The sequence below is a fragment of the Ovis canadensis genome, chromosome 15, assembly GCF_042477335.2.
Source record: "Ovis canadensis isolate MfBH-ARS-UI-01 breed Bighorn chromosome 15, ARS-UI_OviCan_v2, whole genome shotgun sequence".
NCBI lineage: Eukaryota > Metazoa > Chordata > Mammalia > Artiodactyla > Bovidae > Ovis > Ovis canadensis.
In genome coordinates, this window is record NC_091259.1 from 58,227,409 (window position 1) to 58,250,513 (window position 23,105).

The 23,105-nt window shown below is 43.1% G+C and overlaps 1 protein-coding gene across 6 annotated transcripts in view; it reads right to left on the bottom strand.

Moving 5' to 3' along the window:
* The window catches only part of STIM1 (stromal interaction molecule 1), a 196,154-nt gene that overhangs the window by 93,584 nt on the left and 79,465 nt on the right, over positions 1-23,105 (bottom strand). The window contains exons 2-3 of one of the 6 annotated variants that reach the window (XM_069553452.1): positions 21,578-21,700; positions 21,054-21,105 (exon numbers count right to left, since the gene is read on the bottom strand). The exons of 4 other annotated variants lie outside the window; for them this stretch is intronic. The gene's annotated coding sequence lies outside the window, so the exon portion shown is untranslated. Of the gene's footprint in view, positions 1-21,053; positions 21,304-21,577; positions 21,701-23,105 lie in introns of those variants that run through there. One more of the 6 variants, XM_069553455.1, reaches the window with a different exon arrangement.

The following is a 23,105-nucleotide window of genomic DNA, read 5'->3' on the forward strand; positions in this document are numbered from 1 at the left end:
ACTGAGGCCAAGAAATGGGTTTGTTCTGCCCTAGATGGGCTGGCAAAGCAGTGTCAGAACCAGATTAGAAGATTCACTCACTTCTCTTTTTAATTTATTTCATTGAAGTATAGTTGATTTACAATGTTGTATTGATTTCTGCTGTATAGCAAAGTAATTCAGTTATTTATATACACACACACATATAATTTTATGGTTTACAGATATATATACACACATAATTTTATGGTTTAACACAGGATATTGAATATAGTTCCCTGTGCTTTACAACAGGACCTCAGTGTTTAGCCATCCTGTATATAATCGTTTGATTCTGCTAACCCCAAATTCCCAATTTATCCATCCCCCACCCTCCTTCCCCTTGACACACACAAGTCTGCTCTCTATGTCTGTGAATCTGTTTCTGTTTCATAGATAAGTCCATTTGTGTCATATTTTAGATTCCACATATAAGTGATATCATATGGTATTTGTCTTTCTCTTTTTGACTTACTTCACTTAGTGTGATAACCTCTAGTCCATCTAGGTTGCTGCAAATGGCATTACTTCATTCTTTTTTATGGCTGAGTAGTATTCCATTGCATATGTAAACCACATCTTCTCTATCCATTCATCTGTCAATGGACATTTTGGAGAAGGCAAATGCACCCCACTCCAGTACTCTTGCCTGGAAAATCCCATGGAGGGAGGAGCCTGGTAGGCTGCAGTCCATGGGGTCGCTAAGAGTCGGACACGACTAAGTGACTTCACTTTCACTTTTCACTTTCATGCACTAGAGAAGGAAATGGCAACCCACTCCAATGTTCTTGCCTGGAGAATCCCAGGGACAGGGCAGCCTGGTGGGCTTCCGTCTATGGAATTGCACAGAGTCAGACACGACTGAAGTGACTTGGCAGTAGCAGTATTCCACTGCATATGTATACCACATCTTCTCTATCCATCTATCTGTCAGTGGACATTTAGGTTGCTCCCATACCTTGGCTATTGCTAAAAGTGCTGCTATCAACATAGAGGTGCATGTATCTTTTTGAATTATAGTTTTTTCCTAGATATACACCCAGGAGTGGGATTGCTGGGTCACACGATAACTCTATTTTAGTTTTTTCAAGAACCACCATACTGTTCTCCATAGTGACTGCACCAACTTACATTCCCACTCACAGTGTAGGAGGGTTTCCTTTTCTCCACACCCTCTCCAGCATTTGTTGTCATCTTTTTAATGAGAGCCATTCTGACTTGTGGAAGAGCCCTCACCAACTTCTATGCCATGTATGTGGCAAGATTATGGCTGATAGACCAAGATGAGCCTTTGCAAGAGGGCTTCTTAGAACTACTAACTATTACTCTCCAAGGCCAACAAAGCAGGGGGTGGAGGGTGGGCAGGATGGGTTCCATCAGGTTCTTTTTGTCTATTAAGGGCAATCACAGAAGCCCTAACTGAGCTTGTGCCACTCCCCAAGAAGAGTAAAACAGAACTTCCTGGGTTTGCCTTAACTTCTTCAGTGCCCAGCACTAGCCAAAGACCCCTTCTCTACTAGGACTTAGAAACAAAGTTTAAAAGACACTAGGAGGGCACTCAGTCACCCCTTTGTGTCCCATTTCTACCATCTTCCTCCTCCCAGTATTCTTTTCTTCAAATTTTGATCTAACAAGAAGCCTCTTTCCAGAGTAAGATGGCTAATCCTCAAAGTTAGTCCCCACCAAGCAGGCCATGACCTCAGTAACTGAGGTTCTGGTACAGGAGCCTTCTTGTCGTTCTGACTCCCAGTGTATACTCCTGGGTCCCCTCCATTCCTACCCCAAATTATTAAAATATATACTGAATAACAGAAGTGGTAGACATAGGTCTTTGAATCCAACTTTCTTATACTCTGACTACTCCTAAGGATTAATTTTCTGAAAAATCAGTCAAGTTCTTTAAAAACAGTAAACCCCTACAAAAGTGTCAATCATTCATCTGTCAGTTCTCTAGTCTTTGCTTTTTACCTGTGAGTCTGATGTTTCCAACTACAGCAAGAGGAGTCTGATTTTTCTGGCATCCCTTGTTTCTGGCCCAGGGCTGGGCAACACAGTACCTGGCCTAGTGACAACTGAAAGCTGTGGACAGATTTGGAAGATCTGCTTTCTCAGCTCTGGGGTCCTAAACTCCATTGGTCTTTACACTCTTTACATTCTAAAGGTATCTGAGCCAAGAAGTATGACAGTCCCAGAGAAATTCAACACACACTTGTTCAAAAGCCACCCCAAATTCTCTGACCTGGAGCCTGACCCAAACATTCCTGTGTCCTGGCCAGTACTTGTCAGGGTCTGAGATGGCCAAAAAAATAATTACAAACAACTCAAAAGAGTGTTCTGCTAAGAAGAGTTTTCTAACAATGCTGGAGTAGGTTCCAAGGACCTGCCCAGATAGGCACTCTGCACAGTGCCCAGGGCAGATGTCCAGCCTATTAGTGGATCCTCTAGGATTACACCCTCGGGTTCAGAAGTTGGGCTGGCTCCCAACAATCAGTGCTTATCACAGCAGCCCCAAGAGCACAGTGATAAATGCCTTGAAGATATAAACACTGAGGAGCCAGGCACACCATGGCGTGGGGTAAAAACAATGTGGATTCCAGTTTCCATAGCAATAAGAGGTCATCCTCAAGTCTCCCAGACCCACTGCTGGCTGGCTTACCAGAGAACACATTCCTAGGCTCCAAAAGAGACCAGGACTAGGAAGGAGCTTCTCACCATCTTTCTGCCCCATGTAAGCCACCACCTGGACAATTCAGGAAGCTGACTGACCCCCCTTCCTATTTTCTTGAGAGAAGATAATCAAGAACACCTACTGACATACCTGGCAGTCTAGGATCACGCCAAGAACCAGGTTCACAGCCTTCCTCACCCGACGCAGCTCCCAGCTGTGGTAGCAGAGCCGCTCCTCTGAACAGGGACTATGAGGGATCAAGTGTGCCTGAGCCTCCTCGCAGTCCAGGCACCCTGACCCTCATCCCTCACGTGCACAAGCCTGATGTGATTTCTGAGGAAGGGCCTCTCTGGCAAAGCACATTCCATCTCACAGAGAACAGAGCTCAGGTCTCAATGTGTCTTGCCTGGGTTACTACAGTAGCAGCTTCACTGATTTCTCCATCTCTGCTACAGTTTCCCTTAAACTCATCCTCTACCAAAGCTGTCAGTGTAATTTTTCTAAAATTCAGATCTGACTAGACCACAGTCTTGAATAAAATCACTTCCAGGTTACCATAAAAACCTGTACACAAATATTCACAGAAGCTTTACATGTAATAGCCAAAAACTGGAATAGGTCTATATGTCCTTCATTCGGTTACACTCTAGTGAAGTGAAGTAGCTCAGTCATGTCCAACTCTTTGTGACCCCCGTGGACTGTAGCCTACCAGGCTCCTCCGTCCATGGAATTCTCCAGTACTGGAGTGGGTTGCCATTTCCTTCTCCAGGGATCTTCCTGACCCAGGGATCGAACCCCGGTCTCCTGCATTGCAGGCTGACGCTTTACCGTCTGAGCCACCAGGGAAGCTCTAGTACTTACATACTACTCAGCAATAAACAGGAATGAAGGAATGATTCACATAACTGCTTGGGTGAAGTCCAGGGAATTATGCTGAGCAAAAAGAGCCAGTTCCAAAAGGTTACAAACTCATGATTCTATTTATGTAACATTTTTTAAAGGACAGAATTTTAGAAATGAAGAGTACAGGGGCTAGGGACATGGAGGGGAATGGGAGGGAAGGGTGTGACTATAGAAGGACAACACGAAGGAACTCTCTGGTGGTCCGGCGGTTCGGACTCAGTGCATTAACTGCCAAGGGCCCAGGTTCCACCCCCACTTGGGAAACTAAGATCTCACAAGCCATGCGGGCAGTTAAAAAAAAAAATAGAACAACAATATGAATGACCCTTATGGTGTCGGACTAGAACTTGGTACACACAAACACACACATAAGTACATGTAAAACTGAGGAAATCTGAACAAGATCAGTGGGTTGTGCTAATGTCAATATTCTGGTTGTGATATTATACTACAGTTTATCAAAATGCTACTGTGGGGGAAGTTGCACAAAGTTTCCCAGTGATCTCCCTATATTATTTCTTAAAAATCACAAATAAATCTATAATTATCTCAACAAAAATTTTAATTAAAAAAATTCTTTGTAGTGCTCCCATATTCCTACAACTGTGATTCCTAGCTTTTCTCTAATGAGTAATTCAAAAAAGCTCCATAAATAATAGTTGTACTTTTAGTAACCCCCAACTGAAAAATGACTGTGGAAATAACATGGATTCACAAGACACTCCTCAAGGACCTTTACAGGGCTTCAAATCCCCAAGACTGGAAACCAATGGAAACCTATGGCTCATATAATGAATATAAAATAACAAATCATACAAGGCTCTTCAAGAGGCGGTCCCTAACCAAGTTCTCTAGCTTATCCCTCACCACTCACTCACACACACCCCACGCTCCCACCACACTAAACCACTTTCAATTACATAAATAAAATAAAAAAGGAGACTCACTCTGCAGCTTTGTACATGATGTACCCTGTGCCTGCAATATCCCTGCCCCATTCTTCACCTGACTAACTCCTACTCAAGTTTCAAGATTCTATTCAGGCTTTTTCCAGTTCCTCTAACAGGTCTCTGCACTGAGTCTCCTAGGGTTAGATTAGAGCCCCGCTTGTGTTCTCGTATCCCCTGTGCCGCCCTCCATCACACTTGACCAATGACAACCTCTTGACGCCTCATTTCATTTTCACTGTTGTTTTGTTGTTGTTGTTGCTGTTGTTGTTGCACTGCACAGCTTGTGGAAATCCTACATAGTTTCCCAACAAGGGATCAAACCCAGGACCCTGCAGTGGAAGCACAGAGTCCTAACCACTGGACCACCAGGGAAGTCGTCTCATTTCATTATCTTAAAACAAGTAGAAAATAATATGTACCTACCTCATAAAGTTGTGCAAATTAAGTGAGTTACTACATCTAAAGTATAATACTTCCAATAAAGCATGGCACATAGTAAGCGTTTGATTACTACCAAGTGGTTTTTGTCTAACTGTCTAATTACTACACTAAAAGATCCAAGCATAAACCAGTATTTGCATCCATCTCTAGGTATATATAGCATATAGGACGTGTTTGATCAATATTTGGGAAAAGAATTAAGGGTTCTAAGTTTAGGTAAGGAGGTAGAATTTAAGTCAACAGTAGAACTGGAGATCTAGAGAATTGGAAATTTCTACTAAAAGTAAGAGGTGAATATAGGGTGCAAGCCAGGAATAAGAAGGCCATCTCAGAAAAATAAGCACTATTACAGATTACTGAAAACTTAGGTGAATAAACAGAACTGAGAACTGCTAAATTATACATATCTCCTAGCCTGGTTTTGATTATACTCAATTATCATGAAGAACTCCTTTGACATGTCATTGTAACTTGTTAACATTGACCTGAAAAAGTTGCTCAACCTTTTGGAGGCACTGTTTCTTCATCTGTAAAATGTGGCATAAAAACCACAATGTTCTAAGTATTTAAAATTATGCAAGCTAACTTTACCTTGCCCACTGATTAAAGTAAAACTAGTTTGGTCTAGATAAATGTTATGTCTTCTTACTGCCTTAAAAAAATTTTTTTTTCTCTTAAAAACTTAAAACTAAATCTCTTGAATAATAACTACCTAGCTGAAGGGAGAAGGAACAGATGTATGTGAAACTGACCTATCCAAAGCACCAGCTTGACAGAGAATGTAGGTGGGTAGCTAACCCTACTCTCCCTCCAGCTCTTCATGTTTAAGGCTTGCTGGCCCTTCATGGCCCAGGGAAAGTCCATCTCCACCAGGAAAGCTTCCTGAACCACTCCAGGTCAGAGCACTGAGCCCAGTCTGGGCCAGGCACCACCTCATAAGGTTTCTTCTGCTCATAATTGAATTATATCCCAGGTGGCCTGTTAGCTCCTCTGGAGTGGGACTTGAGAGTCCTATCACTATTTCTGCAAGAACAGAATTGAGGACATTATAACTACCTAAGGGAGAAAGGGAGGATGAACAAGACAGGAACTATGCTGCGACTTCTACATATGGTGTCTCTTTTATTATTCTGTGAATTGGTACCTTTATTATCCCCAGTATAAGATGAGGAAACTGAGGCCCAGATACACTACATTATCTACTCAAGTCACATAAATGGTGAAAGTAGGGTGGAACTAGGATATTATCTATCTACAGTCTTAATAAGAATAAATACATATTGGTGCGACTTGGTTACCCACCATACAGCTGGTCTGTTAGGCAGTTCAGTCATACCAGCCTTCCACCTCAACTCCTTTTTGCTGCCAGTTGGGCTTGAGATGCCAGTTTGACTTTCTTACTTACTCTCATTTTATCTCACATGGGAAATGTGAAGGGAGCTCCCCAGGGTCCCTTCCAGGGTGGAGTATGTGGAAAAAACAGGCTAAACAAAGGGTGCTTCAGGGGGAATTTAAAAAAAGAGGCAAGTATCCATATCCTATCATATCAGAGCCAGAAAGACTCACTAGTTAAATTCTCTGGTTTTACAGACGAAGATATTGAACCCTAAGAGGCAAGGTCATTTGCCTAAGGTCACACAGCTGAGTGGAGACTGAAATCCTGTCTCTCAACTTCCAAATTAGTACTCACTTTGGTCTACCCTGCACCAGGCTATGGAGACAGAACTGGAGTATGACCTGTCAGGCCTGTCACTAAGCGAAAAACCCAAACGCTGTAAACACAGGAAATGGGCTGGGATGAGGTTCAGAGGGAGTAGCAATCTTTGCCAAGTTAGAAGTGTTCAAGCGTTTCCTGTCCACAGCTGTTAACTGTCACAGAAATGCTCCAGAAAGTAATACAGGCAGAAAAAAAGAAAAGAAAAAAAGACTAAGGCCTAGAATTGACTATAAATTATTCAGGCTAATCCACTTAGTTTTACAGATGAGGAAGCTAAGACTACCCCCTAAAAGAAAAATGACTTGACCAAACTCACACCATAGAATTCAAAGATCCTTAGAAACCACTTACTTGGTTCAAATCCTTCACTTTAACGATGAAGTTTGAGCCCCAGAGAGGGAAAGGGCCTTGCCCAAGCTCACACAGCTAGACTTGTGTCACAGCCAGCAATGGAACTCGGGTCTTCTACCTCACAGGCCACTATGCTTCCCACTAGTTAGAGTGAGCAAGATAAAGGGCTCTGCCTCAGATGATTTGGGTGCTATTTTGGCCTTGAAAAAAATGCAACATGTCAGGAAACTGAAAATAAGCAGGATATACTAATAGCTAATGAAGAATGACAAGGGCCAAACAGAGTAAGCTTAGAGGAGCCAAAACAAAAGTGGTCTGGTTGCTTAAGACTTTGGGAAACTAAGAGGTAGAAAAATATTCTGGCTATTCTAGGAACTTAGAATCCAGAGGAGAACAATCAGGGAAAACACACAGAAATGGCCGGAAACACTAAGGGAAATCCCAAGGTAATGCTTCCTTCTTCTGTCCTAAGTCAAAATATCCAGAAAACATCACTGCAGGAGCAATCCTCGGTTCAGCAGGCCACTAAGGGGTACAATAGTAATTGGCAGATTCCTGGGCCCCCATTCTACACAGCTCATGGGTATGGAAGGAACTATATTTACACAATTGCTGGCAGTTCATATATATCCAACTTTTGCATCAGCCCTGCATGACAAGGACCATGACTGCCATTTGACAGATGTGGAAACCAGGGCTGAGAGAAGACAAGCCTTAGTCACAGTCACAGTTAGCATTATACATGGCAAATCAAATTGCTGTTGTTGTTTAGTTGCTCAGTTGTGTCCAACTCTTTGCAACCCCATGGACTGCAGCCCACCAGGCTTCCCTGTCCATGGGATTTCCCAGGCAGGAATTCTGGAGTGGGTTGCCATTTCCCACTCTAGGGGATCTTCCTGACCCAGGGATTGAACCCACATCTCCTGCATTGCCGGTGGATTCTTTACCCCCTAGCCACCAGGGAATCCAGTATTCACACTTTAAAACTCTCCTTCCAGAAATTCTTAGCAAATGTCTGCTGCTCTAATCCTATGGGATACAATGAGGAAATAGATATGCTTCTGGCCTACTGGCGTTCCAATCAGGGATTGGAGAGTTAAGTAATTATTGTAACAACACATAACAATTTTGAATGCTTACTAATATGGCAAGTGCTATTCTAAGCTCTCCACGTATACTGCTCCATTTAATTTACACAGGAACTTAGTGAGGTTACGGTTTTGTTTTTGTTTGTTTTTGGTCATGCTGCTTGGCTTGCAGGATCGTCATTCCCCTACCAAGGATTAAACCCAGCCACAGCGGTGAAAGCACTGAGTTTCAACCACTGGACCACCATGGAATTCCAACATCATTACTATTATTCTCCTCATGTACACATAGGAAAACAAGGCACAGAGAGACTCAGTAACTTGCTTAAGAGCACACAGCAAGCAAGTCATAAAAGTAAGGATTCAAACCCAGGCAGCTTGACTCTAGAGCTCATACTCTTCTTTTTTTTAATTTATCAAGTATAGTTGAACAATGTTGTGTTCATTTCTACTTTACAGCAATGTGATTCAGTTATATATATATTCTTCTACATACTCTTTTCAATTATGGTTTATCACAGGATATTGAATATACTAGTTCCCTGTGCTATATAGAAGAACCTCATTATTTATCAATTCTGTATATAATAGTTTGTGTCTGCTAACCCCAAACTTCCAAGCCATCCCTCTCCCCCTCCTCCTTTGGCAACCACATGTCGTTCTCTACGTCAGCGAGTCTGTTTTATAAATAAGTTCATTTATATCCTACTTTATATTCCACATATAAGTGATATCATATGATATTTATCTTTTTCTGACTGACTTCACTTAGTATAATAATCTCTAGGCCCATCCATGTTGCTGCAAATGGCATTATTTCATTCCTTTTATGGCTGGGTAGTATTCCATTGTATATATGCACCATGTCTTCTTCATCCATTGATCTTTTGATGGACAATTAGGTTGTTTTCATGTCTTGACAATCGTGTATAGTGCTGCTATGAACATAGGGGTGCATGTATCTTTTTGAAGTATAGTTCTGTCTGGATATATTCCCAGGAGTGAGATTGCTGGATCATATGGCAACTCTATTTTTAGTTTTTTTAGGAACCTCCATACTGTTTTTCATAGTGGCTGCACCAATTTACATTCCCACCAACAGTGTAGGAAGGTTCCCTATTTAGAGCCTATACTCTTAATAGCTACTTCCAAATAGGCAATGCCAAGGCACCTTGGTTAGGGCTCTGATAGAGGGAGGCCAGAGGCAAGGGAGGGCCTTGCTGGGACAACTGTAATGAAGAATGACTATCAAGAGGCTGGAGAGCACAGAAAGGTCAGAGAAACCTGAACATCAAGAACTGGGCTACAACAGTTGATTCCTCCAGAGACAAGACGACTCTGGTGAGAAAAGATGGAACAGTGACCACAGACACTATACTTTTCTCCTGCTCTGATAAGGGCACCTCTGTTCTGCAGAGCTTTCTCATCCAACATCTCACCAATCCTCACTACAGTCAAGGGCACAGATTCCCAATTCCACCTGACAAATAAAAATGAGAACAACAGAGCAGCAGCAATTTGTCCTGGATATGAGCTGGTGGCAGAAGAAAGTCAAGGCTCTTGACTTCTGCTCTTTCTACTAACCTACTCTGACTCTAGATCAGGAAAATCCAAAACATGGTACTGAGGAAGTTTAAAACTCTAGATTCCCCTGAACATTCTCTTTTCATCTTACCATCACTCCTACCACTCCATTCCCTCCACCACTCACTGTACGTGCACACAGAGTTCTCGAACTCTCCTTAGATATAACCATGCTCCCTCCCTTGATGCCTCAAAGTCAGTGATTCAATCAGTGAGTTAATCAACCACAAAGCCTTGACTGCTATTAGACACCATGTCCTCAGGGAAACATTCTCCTCCATCAGTTCATCCTCAGCATGCAGATGTTTAAATGGCGATTAAAGAAAAGAGAGAAATGCTGAAAAAGGAAAGGCCAGAGAGAAACACCCTATTAGGGGAGAACATTTCAAATGATTCTTAAGTCTGCGCAGGAGACATCAAATTTAGGCCCAGCCTGAGGCCCAACCACAAAATCAATGCAGTTGAGGTCTTGAGCTTTTAATAAGGAAAAGAACTAAAAATCCACCAAAAAATCTTAAATCATTCATTGATTTATTCTTCATTATTGATGTTTACCTTGTATACAACTCAGGTGCTAGACACACACACACACACACAAAACAACAACAACTTCTGCCTTCAAAAAGCATGTTTTAGTTTATGCTCCATTGTTGTAGACAAAGCCATCTTTTTCCTAATACATTTGCTTCTAATGCTTATGTGAGTTTTATATATACAAGTGACAATTTGTGTTCTTCAAGTCTTAGTAATATAACTATATGAGTTACACAGAAAGGAAGCATGAAAAAAAGGTATGTTTGTCCTTTGATATTTTTTTCATCTATTTCAGAAAATTATTTTAGAAACTTGAGTTGGCCTGAGGTTCCTTTTGGAAAGAGCTATGTTCAGCAGTAAATAATCTTTTTTTTATTAAAAAAATATAATAAATAGATTTACCAGAAAAACAAGAACAAAACCTTACCTTCTAGTGGAGACAGCAGGCAATCAGGATATTAAAAAAGGGCTATAATCAAGGGAAATGCCAAGTTCTGTGGAAGCAAGATGAGAAATTCTCCTTCAAGGGGGAGGGAAAGGCTTGCCAGAGAAGAATGATTGGCCATTGACTTGGCCTTAGAGAATATGGAACATATGGATGCTGGAATGCTGGATGCTTGAGTCCTGCACAGACAGGACTGGAGAGGTTTCTAAGGGCAAACTAAAGAGTCCTAGGCTGGGAATTCCCTGGAGAGCCAGTGGTTAGGACTCTGCTAAGCCATGCATCGTGGCCTAGGATCCTAGCAGAGGTGTTGCCTTGGGGTAAAAGGAATACGCTATAGCCCTGGTTGCTTCAAAAACTATATTACCCCTCTGGGGCATTTCCTTCAGGTAAAGCTCATCAAACTCTGTAATGGCCCAAGCTCTACCCTGCACGCAAACGTACCCAAAGCTCTGAGCATAAGCTGGAGACTCTGCAAGAGGCTTCTCTATCTTGCCCTCACACATTTCTTCCTGCCTTGCACATAGCCTCCCACAGAAACCAGAGCCACCTTATCTCACAAAGAGCTCTGCTGGTGGATACCACCATTAATGGTCTTAAGACTTAAAACTTAAAGCCAGCCAATATGAGAAATTGTTTCATTCAAATGCAACCTTTAGTGATTTAACCTTGAGCAAGTCAAAGATGAAAACAAAAGTCCTTTTAATGCTGCACAAACACAGAGGAAAGCAAACAACTCATACCAAACCACAGTTCATTCAAGGGAAGCTCCAAATTCGGTAGTCCCTGCCACCCTACCGCCTCATCACCAAACCCATGTTCCGGCAAGGCCCCGCCTAGGCACACAGCACAGCCAGCACTAGAAAAAAGCATGGGGGGGGGGGGGGGCGGGGATCAGGTCCTCAGACACTTTCCTGAAGCCCTATCCAAATGGAAGAGAGTAACTACACCTTTCCATACCCCACCCCAGCCCCAGAGAATGCCAGTTCAGCCTGGCCCTTGTGGGACTTGAAAATCTGCAAAGAAGCTAGCAATGTGCCACCTGAGCACCGCAGACCACACTTCTCGGAAAATGGGAGCTAATTTTGCAGTTCACATGATGAGACCACCCCACACAGTCTAGAAACAAGTGGCTAGTTAAGGGGCGCTGCTCTGGAATAGAGAAACTGGATCCAAGCTTGGCTACGAACTTGATCATATTCTATCTCCATTCTCACCTCCCTGAAGTCCCCAGTAATCATACTCTAACCAACCTTCAAGCCCAGTCCACCTACTGTGTCCTCTGGGGACACCTTCCAGTTCCTACAGTCTTCAATCACCCCTATTTTATTCGGACATTTACTTACTCAAAAAAATGGTCATGTTTTTTCTATGGCAACACTGTTTACTGTGGGTACTGTGCATCTCCCTCACCAGAACTCAAGTTCTGTGACAAGGCTGTACATTTCTACTGCCTAACTCCACCAAGAATTGCCTCCAAATGCAACAAATCTATTATCCTGGATGATTTCATGTGGACACACCCTAAACCCCAAGCTCCACATTCCAAGCCCACTGCCAATTCTTCTCTCTCTCCTTCAGCCTGCACCTCCCAATCAGATCTTGTTTATCACCACTTTTGCAGGTTCACCACACTGATGACTCTTCGTTAACTAGAACAGAGGTCTTCAAAGGACAGATGCCAATCCCTCAGTCAACAGATCAGCCTTTTCAAAAAAAATTATCAAAGTTAATCAGTAAGGGCATACACTATTTTCAAAAAGTTTTCTTTCATTTAAAGAATAATTACAATAATTATTGGAGAAGGAAATGGTAACCCACTCCAGTATTCTTGCCTGAGAAATCCCATGGACAGAGGAGACTGGCGGGCTACTACGGTTCATGGGGTTGCAAAGAGTTGGATAAAACTTAGGAACTAAGACAACAACAAACGACAATAATTATAGCAGCTAACATGTATGTAGTACTATGTGACAATTACTATTCTAGCACTTTTTACTTTTTATCTCATTCATCACAACAACCTTACAAGGTATCATCATTATCACCTCCAGTTTTCAGGTCAAGAAACTAAGGCACAGAGAAGTAAACTAAGTGGTAGCATTTAGAGACATGAAGTCTGGCTCCAGAACCCAAACTCCTACCTACTATACTACACTGCAGAGCATAAAAGGGCTTTTCTATACATATACACACACCAGTGTACAGGGCTCCAAAAAACAAAAAACCTTCCTTTCCCATGACATCTCCTTTAAATAAAGCCTAAACCTCTGTTTCTTTAGCTCTACTCCTCACTGCTTCTTTTATGTGCCCTCCACTCCTACCAGACTGATATATTCACGGGACCTGACCATTCCCATTCCCCCTTTTCCCATCACCCTTCTTCCACTCTTTCCTGCCCCCAAATCCAAATCAACCTTTCAGGCTTAGCTCCTCTAGGAAGCCTCCTGGAAAAGGGGAGGAGGGAATTATCACTGGTTTTATGACCACCATATATCAGACATTATGCAGGTACTTTAGACTCATTAAACATCATTTGATCTTCACAACCTTATAAGACTGCTATTACTATGCCCACACCAAAAAAAGAGAGAAAAGTATTAATAGTTCAGAGGGTTAACTTGTCAATGGCCCACAATACTAAAGCACATACTCTTTCTACACACTGTACCGTCTAAGCCCGTATGACTTATTTTCCATGTTTAAATATTTATAGGTATACAATTTGATTTTTGTATTTTATTAAAAACTGTCTCACGATATTTTCTTGTTTATAGATGTGCCTTATCTCTCCAGCTGAACTCTGAGCCTCTTACCCCAAGGACTTCCCCTTAAGTACCTAACACATAGCTAAGCACACAGTGGCTACAAAATTTTACCAAACCAAAGCAATGTGTCTGGCCTTAGCTAGAAGAGAAGACCCTTGGGTTCTGTGTAAAGCTGCTGAACACCTGTGCCTTAATCACATGTAACTATTAATTAATTTCTTCTAGAGCTAAGGAAAAAGTTCCCTTAACCAAGAAAATAACATAGTGAAGTCTATGAGTCACTCTTGTCAGCAATAACATGAAGATTCCAGAAAACAAGTAATAAAAAAAGAATCATGGTGGGTGGAGTGTTTTTCCCCTCTCACTTTGTAGGGAATACAATTGGGATGATGCTCTCCAACGAGTGCACACAGCTTCAGCTATGGAATGAGGGAATCCCAAAGGAAAGGCCAGCAGAACCCAGCCAGTCTTAAAGTTGCCCATAGAAAGCACCCCGAGGGCTCAGAACACTACAGTAGCAAAATGCTGGCCAAGGAAACAGAATGTAGGCTCCAGTTCTGCTTCTTTCATTTATTCAACAATATGTATTAAAAGTACTAAGGATAACAGTTGTCTAGCATGTAATTCAGACAGGCAAGATGTTTAACTTTTCTGGACCTCGATTTCTTCACCTCTAAAAGAGGTTAAAAAAGAGGTTAAACTCTTTTAAAATAAGAGTTTACAAAAAAGATCTTCACAACCCAGATAATCATGATGGTGTGATCACTCACCTTGAGCCAGACATCCTGGAATGTGAAGTTAAGTGGACCTTAGGAAGCAGCACTATGAACAAAGCTAGTGGAGGTATGGAATTCCAGTTGAGCTTTTTCAAATCCTAAAAGATGATGCTGTCAAAGTGCTGCACTCAATCACACAATATGTCAGCAAATTTGGAAAACTCAGCAGTGGCCACGGGATTGGAAAAGGTCAGTTTTCATTCCAATCCCAAAGAAAGACAATTCCAAGAATGCTCAAACTACCACACAATTGCACTCATCTCATATGCTAGTAAATGCTAGTAAATGCTCAAAATTCTCCAAGCCAGGCTTCAGCAATACGTGAACCATGAACTTCCAGATGTTCAATCTGGATTTAGAAAAGGCAGAGGAACCAGAGATCAAATTGCCAACATCAGCTGGATCATCAAAAAAGCAAGAGAATTCCAGCAAAACATCTATTTCTGCTTTATTGACTATGCCAAAGCCTTTGACTGTGTGGATCACAATCAACTGTGGAAAATTCTGAAAGAGATGGGAATATCAGACCACCTGACCTGCCTCTTGAGAAACCTATATGCAGGTCAGGAAGCAACAGTCAGAACTGGACATGGAACAACAGACTGGTTCCGAATAGGGAAAGGAGTACATCAAGGCTGTATATGGTCACCCTGCTTATTTAACTTATATGCAGAGTACATCATGAGAAACGCTGGGCTGGAGGAAGCACATGCTGGAATCAAGATTGCCAGGAGAAATAATCACCTCGGATATGCGATGACACCACCCTTATGGCAGAGAGTGAAGAAGAACTAAAAAGCCTCTTGAAGAATGTAAAAGAGGAGAGTGAAAAAGTTGGCTTACAGCTCAACATTCAGAAAACAAAGATCATGGCACCCGGTCCCATCACTTCATGGCAAATAGATGGGGAAACAGTAGAAAGAGTGGCTGACTTTATTTTGGGGGGCTCCAAAATCACTGCAGATGATGATTACAGCCATGAAATTAAGAGACGCTTACTCCTTGGAAGAAAAGTTATGACCAACCTAGACAGCATATTAAAAAGCAGAGACATTACTTTGCCAACAAAGGTCCATCTAGTCAAGGCTATAGTTTTTCCAGTAGTCATGTATGGATGTGAGAGTTGAACCATAAAGAAAGCTGAGCGCCAAAGAATTGAGGCTTTTGAACTGTGGTGTTGGAGAAGACTCTTGAGAGTCCCTTGGACTGCAAGGAGATCCAACCAGTCCATCCTAAAGGACATCAGTCCTGAGTGTTCATTGGAAGGACTGATGTTGAAGCTGAAACTCCAATACTTTGGCCACTTCATGCGAAGAGCTGACTCACTGGAAAAGACCCTGATGCTGGGAAACATTGAGGGCAGGAGGAGAAGGGGACAACAGAGGATGAGATGGTTGGATGGCATCACCGACTCAATGGACATGGGTTTGGGTAGACTCTGGGAGTTGGTGATGGACAGGGAGGCCTGGCGCGCTGCAGTCCATGGGATTGCAAAGAGTCGGATACAACCGAGCAACTGAACTGAACTGAAAAAGAGTTTAATGAGCACTTTCTTGCCCATTTCACAAGCTGTTTAAGTGGTCAAATGAGAAAAAGAGAGAGCAACATCATGGACAAAATACAAGGCTATGGGTTTTTTTAACTGTGTAAAGCATACATAACATGGTGGCTCAGTTGCTCAGTTGTCTCCAACTCTTCACAGCCCCATGGACTGTAGCCCATCAGGCTCCTCTGCCCGGGGAACTTAACAAGCAAGAATATTGGAGTAGGTTGCCATTTCCTACTCCAGGGGGTCTTCCCAATCCAGGGATCGAACCCGCGTCTCCTGTGGCTCCTGCACTGCAGACAGATTCTTCACCGCTGAGCCACCGGGGAAGCCCCATACAAAACACAAGAGGCTCTATTTCATATCTGCATTTCTCTGGCTTAAGGGGAGGGTAGCTGAGGGGAGAAATGGGGAAGTGAGGTCAGCGGTAGCCTCAACAGCATCATATCACTCATTTTACTGACCCCCTGTTGGGCCCATAAGATTTCCAGGAATCACTGCACAAAGTCAGTTCTAGAATTTGCAGGATGGAAAAGCCTAGAAGACTCGTAGCATCTCAGAGCTAGAAGTGCTTTTCAGATGAAATGCATCCTAACCCACATCCATTTCTCATCTTTCTTCCATCCCATGACCAGATAGATAACTGTCATGGCACTACCGGTCTTCTGAGAGCCTCAGATATCAAACAGCATTTTATAAGCCAGATTCTCTAGTTTCAATAATAATGGTTAGAGTCCTACTGCCATGTCTGAGTCTATAAAAAATTGTTGTCTAAATTTTGTGTAGGACTCAGTTACATGATAGTGGAAAAAAAAAGGTCCTATACTCAACTTGGACCTAAAAATAAAAGGAAAGCAGTACCTTCCTGAAGCTAGTATGGTGGTATTAACAGCACAGATATTTAGTAAGAGTCCCTCCATGGAGGAAAGGGTTTCAAGATTGAGACTCAGATGACATGGTCCAGCTGCCCCTTCTTACATCTTCTAATGCTAACCTTACTCATTCTGGATGATATGATAAGATTCCTTGTCATATTAAGGAATTCAGCATTTCCTCACAGCTAGTCTCTTTTTAACAGCTGAAATGTCAAAGCACTCCTATCTCTGTGTGGCCTACTCCAATGACCAGGAGTTACAGTACTTCAAAAAAAATCTTCCTTGTGTATTAAGGACTGGATTAAACAACAGTTCAAACTACTTTAGTTAGAGAAAAATGGCCATTTTAAAAGTTATCAGCCCCTCTCTGTCTTAGAAACATCAAGTCATCTTGGGGCACATCACTGTTCCTGAGGGGCTTTTTTAGCTCCCATTAACTAGATAAATATAAGGCAAGTAGGCACACGTTGTCTTTGAGGAAAAGGATGCAACAGCATCTGTGACTTGGCAAAGACCATCCCCAATACCCTTTGGTACACAAAACTGGGGAAAATGAATACGAATACACAGGGTTCAAAGTCCCCCAGGAACAAAGACTGAAACCTTGACCACCTTTCCTTTGAGGTTCAATACTATTAGAATTTCTCAGACTGACTGAGATTTTAAGTCAAGTTAAAGGAAGGAAGAGGCAGTAACAGCCTACAGTAAGTACTCACTCCTGAGGAAAGAGAACGTCCTAATGGGTGTTCCAAACCCAATACCATAACCCAGATGATCATGGAAGAAGGCTGGCTAGGAAACACTTCAAGACCCAGCCAACCAGAGACTGAATGGGCTCCCTTCTCCAGTGGATGAGTATATACGGACGTGACTGGGAGGGGTCAAGCACCGCAGAGCCTAGGCCAAGTGACACTCAAGGAGAACTATCATCCTTCCTCAAAGAACCACTGCCACTTATGCAGAACCAAGTCCCCACAGCTACACTAAATAAGGAAACTACATTCCGTGCAAAGTCCGTTTTTAAAAGACACACTGTGTTATCATCAGCAGAAGCTAAAATATGGGGCCCACAACCAGAACAATACAATTCTCTAGTCCTCTATCTGGAACTAAGCCTGAACCCTTAGATTTCTTGAATAGTTTGACAAAGAGAAAGAGCGGGGACAAAAAGCCCCAAGAGAAACATTCTAAACTTCCTGATAATTTCAGTCATTCAAGAGATTAATCTTAATATTGGAAAGACATTTGACCTTATTTGTATTTCAAGCAAATGACAAGCTGATGAGGTATTTCATATTCACTGCACTTTTCCAAAACACGTGACACTGGTCCACCCAAAAGGCTCTGGTTATGCCTTCTGGAGCCACACAGAAAAATAAGATTTTTTTTTCCTCTTCCCAAGAACAGCCTTTCAAGGACAGGAAGACAATGATTACTTTTTCTCCAGGAATTCCAAACCCGGCTCCTTCAACTCCTCTTCAAAGCACTAGATTTCAAGGCCCCTCTCCATCTCACCTCCTTTACATATGCCCTGGCCTGTCCATGTGGCCCTTACAGTGCCCAGTGCCTTTTGCTGTAGCCTACCACAGACAGCAGTCTCAGAGCATGCGAGACTGCTGTGTCTTATCATCTTTATTTCTATATCTTGTTCTGTGAGCCTTTGAGCCAGGCCCTTTTTCAGACACTATATTATACCCTTGTTAGCAGGCTCCCTAGTCCACCCCACTCTTCATAGGCCTGGAGAGGCAAAGTTCTGCCTACTCTGGTCTTGAGATTCTAGGGGTACTTATAGCTGTCTCATCCCTCCCCACTGCCTACCTCTGGGCTTTGTGCTCCTCAAGGCCCCTTTAGGGCTTAGACTTTAAGCCTATGTCATCTTACTCCTTAATGTACTTAATTACTTAATGCACCAGGGCAAGACAGGCAATGGCTGGACCACGAAAGAAGGGATGGGAGGCAGAATAGCACAGCAGTTAAGAACATGGGCTCTGGAGTCAGACAGCCTAGGTTCAAATCTTGGTTCTATCACAAGCCATGAGACCTTGAACAAATCCTTTAAGTCCTCTGTATCTCAGATTGCTCCTTGTAGAATGAAGACAATAATAGTACCCACTGATGGAAGCATCCTGTACCCTGACTGCAGGGGAGGTATATATATTTTTACAGAGCTGTATATATTTATCAAAACTCAAACTGAACACTTAAAATGAATGCATTTTACTCTATGTAAACTATATCTCAATAAAATCAATTTGAAAGGCTCGAAAAAATTGTAGTAACTACTCGTGGAGGATTGTGAGGATTAAAAGAATTTTGAAATACCTAAAACAGTTTCCCTAAATCACAGTAAGCACTCAAGCAATGGTATCTACTTGTAATGGAGCCAGCAAGGCTGCACCTCATCTCTATGTCCTATGATTGATACTGGAGAGCAAGGGAGGAGCCTGAAAACCTGAAGGCATCCTCAGCAGGCTGAGATGTGATATTTTCCCGCAAGTTTCATTACAGCTCTGGCTTTCACCATATAAAACACCAGGGTTACAAACCACACCTCTTCCATACTCCAGCCAAGGTTGTGTTTAACACTAGGAAAGCCAAACCACAGGAATCATCACCAAAACCAAAGATATTCCAGTGAAACTGGGAGGGATCTTTCTTTAGTCTCCTCTGGCTTAGCCCATGAGGTCTTGCTGGGCCAACTTAGGTTTCTGTTCAGTGCTTCACCACATCTTCCCTGAATGTCTTCTCTGCCCAGCCTATGCAGGAGGAGGGAGCGACAGAAGGAAAAGATATCAAGTTTCCCGGCACCCTCACCCCCACCAAGTTCACAATCTACAGGAATTACAAATAGAAAGAGGAAACTGATATTAGAGGCACAGGGAAGAGAACGCTCTGCAGGGAGCTGGATGACCGGTGTCTAGCCTCAGCTGACACTTATTAGTCACATGACCATGAGCTAGCCCCATGTCACCGTGAACTTCAATTTCATCCCCTATAAAATGAAGGGGTAGGAATAAACAACCTCAGTCTGTGGCCTGACGATGGCAGAAAAACAACTGCAACAGGACTTGTTTCAGGCTCAGTCCTGTGAGAAATCGCAGGGTGAGCCAAGCAAGCTAATGTAGAAGAACCGATTGTCTCAGACCCAGAAGACAGTAAGGGGAGTGGGTGCCTCAGCGCCGTGGCTGCTGCAGCAACAGTGATGGTGACCAGCTCAGCCGCTATTACAGGGAACAGGTTCATTTCCATTTTCTCACCTTGCACTGCCCCACAAGACCAAACCTGCAAATTAAGGATTCAGGATGCCAAGAGTGGCTGTTTCTGGCATTTCCTTCCTATTCATTCCCTGGATCAGGCCCAGGGGCCTAGAAGAACACTGTAAGGTGAAGGGCAAAGCAGGCAAAGATAACATCTATAGAGCAGGACACTGTTCTCTCTGGAAATCAGCTACTGCAGTGCATGTTTGAAAGACTATGGGGCCTAGAAGATAACACAATACAGTGAATTATGCAAGAGAATCCTTTTTTAGTTTATGGAGGTACACAAGATAGTTGTACAACCATCTAATTCAGGCATCAATGTAGTTCAGTTCAAATTTCTTGATATTCTAGTCTCCCTCTGGCCCTGTGCCTGCTAAAGAGAGATGAAACCAACTCAGACTCTTGCTCTTAAGAGGCTCAAGATGTGGACAGGGAAGCAGTGAGGAACATGGTACAACAGAGGCCTGTACAGAGTGCTGTGGGGGCACAAAAGTAGGGGTGCCTACCTCCACAGAGAGAAGCACTTAAAGGCAAGTCACTGAAGACGTAACATCTAAATTGAGTCTTAAGGGACTTCCCTGGTGGTCCAGTGGTCAAGAATCTGCCTTTCAATGCAGGGGATGCTGGTTTGACCCCTGGTCAGAGAACTAAGATTCCACACGCTGCAGAGCAACTAAGCCTGCACACCACAACTAGACAGTCCAAGTGCAACAGCTAGAGAAGCCCACGTGCCACAGCAAAGACCCAGGGTACCCAAAATTAAATACATACTTTATATATCTACAAACTGAGTCTTGAAACGATGAGGAGCAGAGAAGACACAAAGGACATCTTCCCTCTTTTTTAGGGATGGAAAGGACAGAGGGAACAGAATTCAGGACCTGCAAGCAGTCTGGGGGAGTTGGAGCCCAAGCTAGGTGGGTCCAGAGGCCTTCTGTTACTTCGATCCTACTTCTCAAACAGGCCTGCAGAGTTGCCAAGAGAAAGGAAGGAAGGAAAGAGTACTGAAAAGCAAGTGAGGCAGTGAATACACACCCCCACTCCCCTCCCGCCTTCCCCCAGACTCGGCCTGACACTGCCCTCTCCCACACCACACACACCCCTGACAACTCCAGGAAGGAAAAGCCCTTACCACTCTAAGGTCAGCAGCTCCAGACACCGCAAGTGAAGAGGCATGTCCTCTCCTAAAAGGGAAAAACAAGAACCGCGGGTCCCTGGTAAAGGAATTAATTTCTAATTTATAAAGAGCCAACCAACCTTAGCAGCCATGCAACTCAGAAAGGCTGAAGGAATCTCATCTCATCACCCAAGCTCAGATCTAAGGCCTTTTTCATCCAACTCATCTTCAGTGAGCCACCCCCAGCCTCTGTCCTACTGAGAACGTTATGGGAGCTGGAGCGAGAAAAGCAGCCCAACAAATCCAGAGCTGACTTATCCTTTAAAATGACTAGCTACAGTTATATCGTTGCCTCCTGCTAAACACAAAAATAAATTTTAGATGGGAAAAAAATGACTCTAGAGCATCTCTGAAGCAGGACACATTCCTGAGCCTCAGCCAGGCTGAGGATCCTTAGGTTACTGACACAGGGCGGCCAGGCAGATAAGTCAAATCAGACAAGGCCAAGGAAGCCATGGAAACAAGATGACACGCAAGACCTGAAGTCTCTGACCACGCTGGGAAACAGCTGGGAATGGAAGAGAAGCACGGACTTCAGTCAGACCCAAGCTCTAATTCCAAGGCACCACTCACTAGCTTCACTGAACCTTCAGTCTTCTCATCTGTAAACAAGAAGAACAATGCATTTACCTCAGAGAATTACTGAGATTATCAAATGAAGTAAAGAATATAAACCACTAGCCTGAGGCACACAGTCAGAGTTTAAATAACTTCTCTTCCCCTTACCTAGCCACAACAAAGCACTGTTACACAATTAGGGAGGGGTGACCCATTCACAACACAGTCTATATAAACAGTACACCCTGAAGTTAGGCAATGCACAATCCAAGCAGCTAGCCACTGAGGCTTCTGTCTATAAGCGGAGCCACAGCTCAGAATATCAGAGCTAAAACACTACCAAACATGCATTCAAGACAATGGATGGGCCTGAGACCACACAATCAAGTCAACTAATAAATACAAGGCACCAGGGGCACAGACCCTGACAACCATTGTAACTCCATCTTAGCCAGAAAGCCTCTTCTATGCTCCTGCTGGGGTAAAAGCCAATTTCTTGACCTCCAACAACCTCGAGTCTGTAGATGAACACAGATTAACCAAGGATCTGGCAAGTGTGAAGCCAGGGATGAAAGCAAATGCTACAAGTTTGCAGCTAAGGTCTACATCCTCTTTGCTTGACAGGTGGGCCAAATACTCAAGGGCAGGCAGTGCCACTAAAGGTGTTAAGTCTTGTCACATGAGACCCAGGAGACTGAGTCCAAGACCAAGGATGACCTTAGCACCCTAGTTACCAAGGAGTAACACCACCACTCCTGAGTGTCTCCAGGGCAGGTAGAGACCATGTCTGATTGTTTTATATGTCCCCAGACACTAGCACAGTGCACGACATAAGCCACCAGCTGTAAATGGTTGCTTAATGAATGAACCAACACGGATGTGGCCTTATGCCTATCACTGGCCTCTGAATCTCTGCATATATTCTACCTGTGGCCTAGAATTTGCCTTTCTGAGCCCCATTACTTGGGTATTTTTTTCTCAATTTTCAGGTCTCTATTTAAATGCCAACTACTAAGGTAGTGTTGAGGTCTTTTCCGACACCCTAAACAATATTAAGTTCCCCTGCAATATGTACCCTCTCATCACATCCCTTATTTTCCACTGCATGGGTCATCAGATTTCACTGTGATTATCTGCTTCATTTTTGCCTTCTCTGCTACATCGTAAGCTCTAGCAGAGCAGGAACTACCTCTGTCTTGTTCATTATGCTGATTCCCAGGGCCTAGTGCAGTACCTGGCACAGAGGGAAAGCCCAATGTTAGAATGACTGAACACATGAATGAAGGAATGAGAGAGCTCCAGTACAAAATGACTCTGGAGTGACTGGGGATTCAAAACTGGCTACACAGCCCTAAGCGGTCAAAGGTTACTTTTTGACTCGAATCTTAATAGAGCCTACAAATACGTGGAAAATGACAGCAGATTTGATAAACAATAGGACAAAGTAAT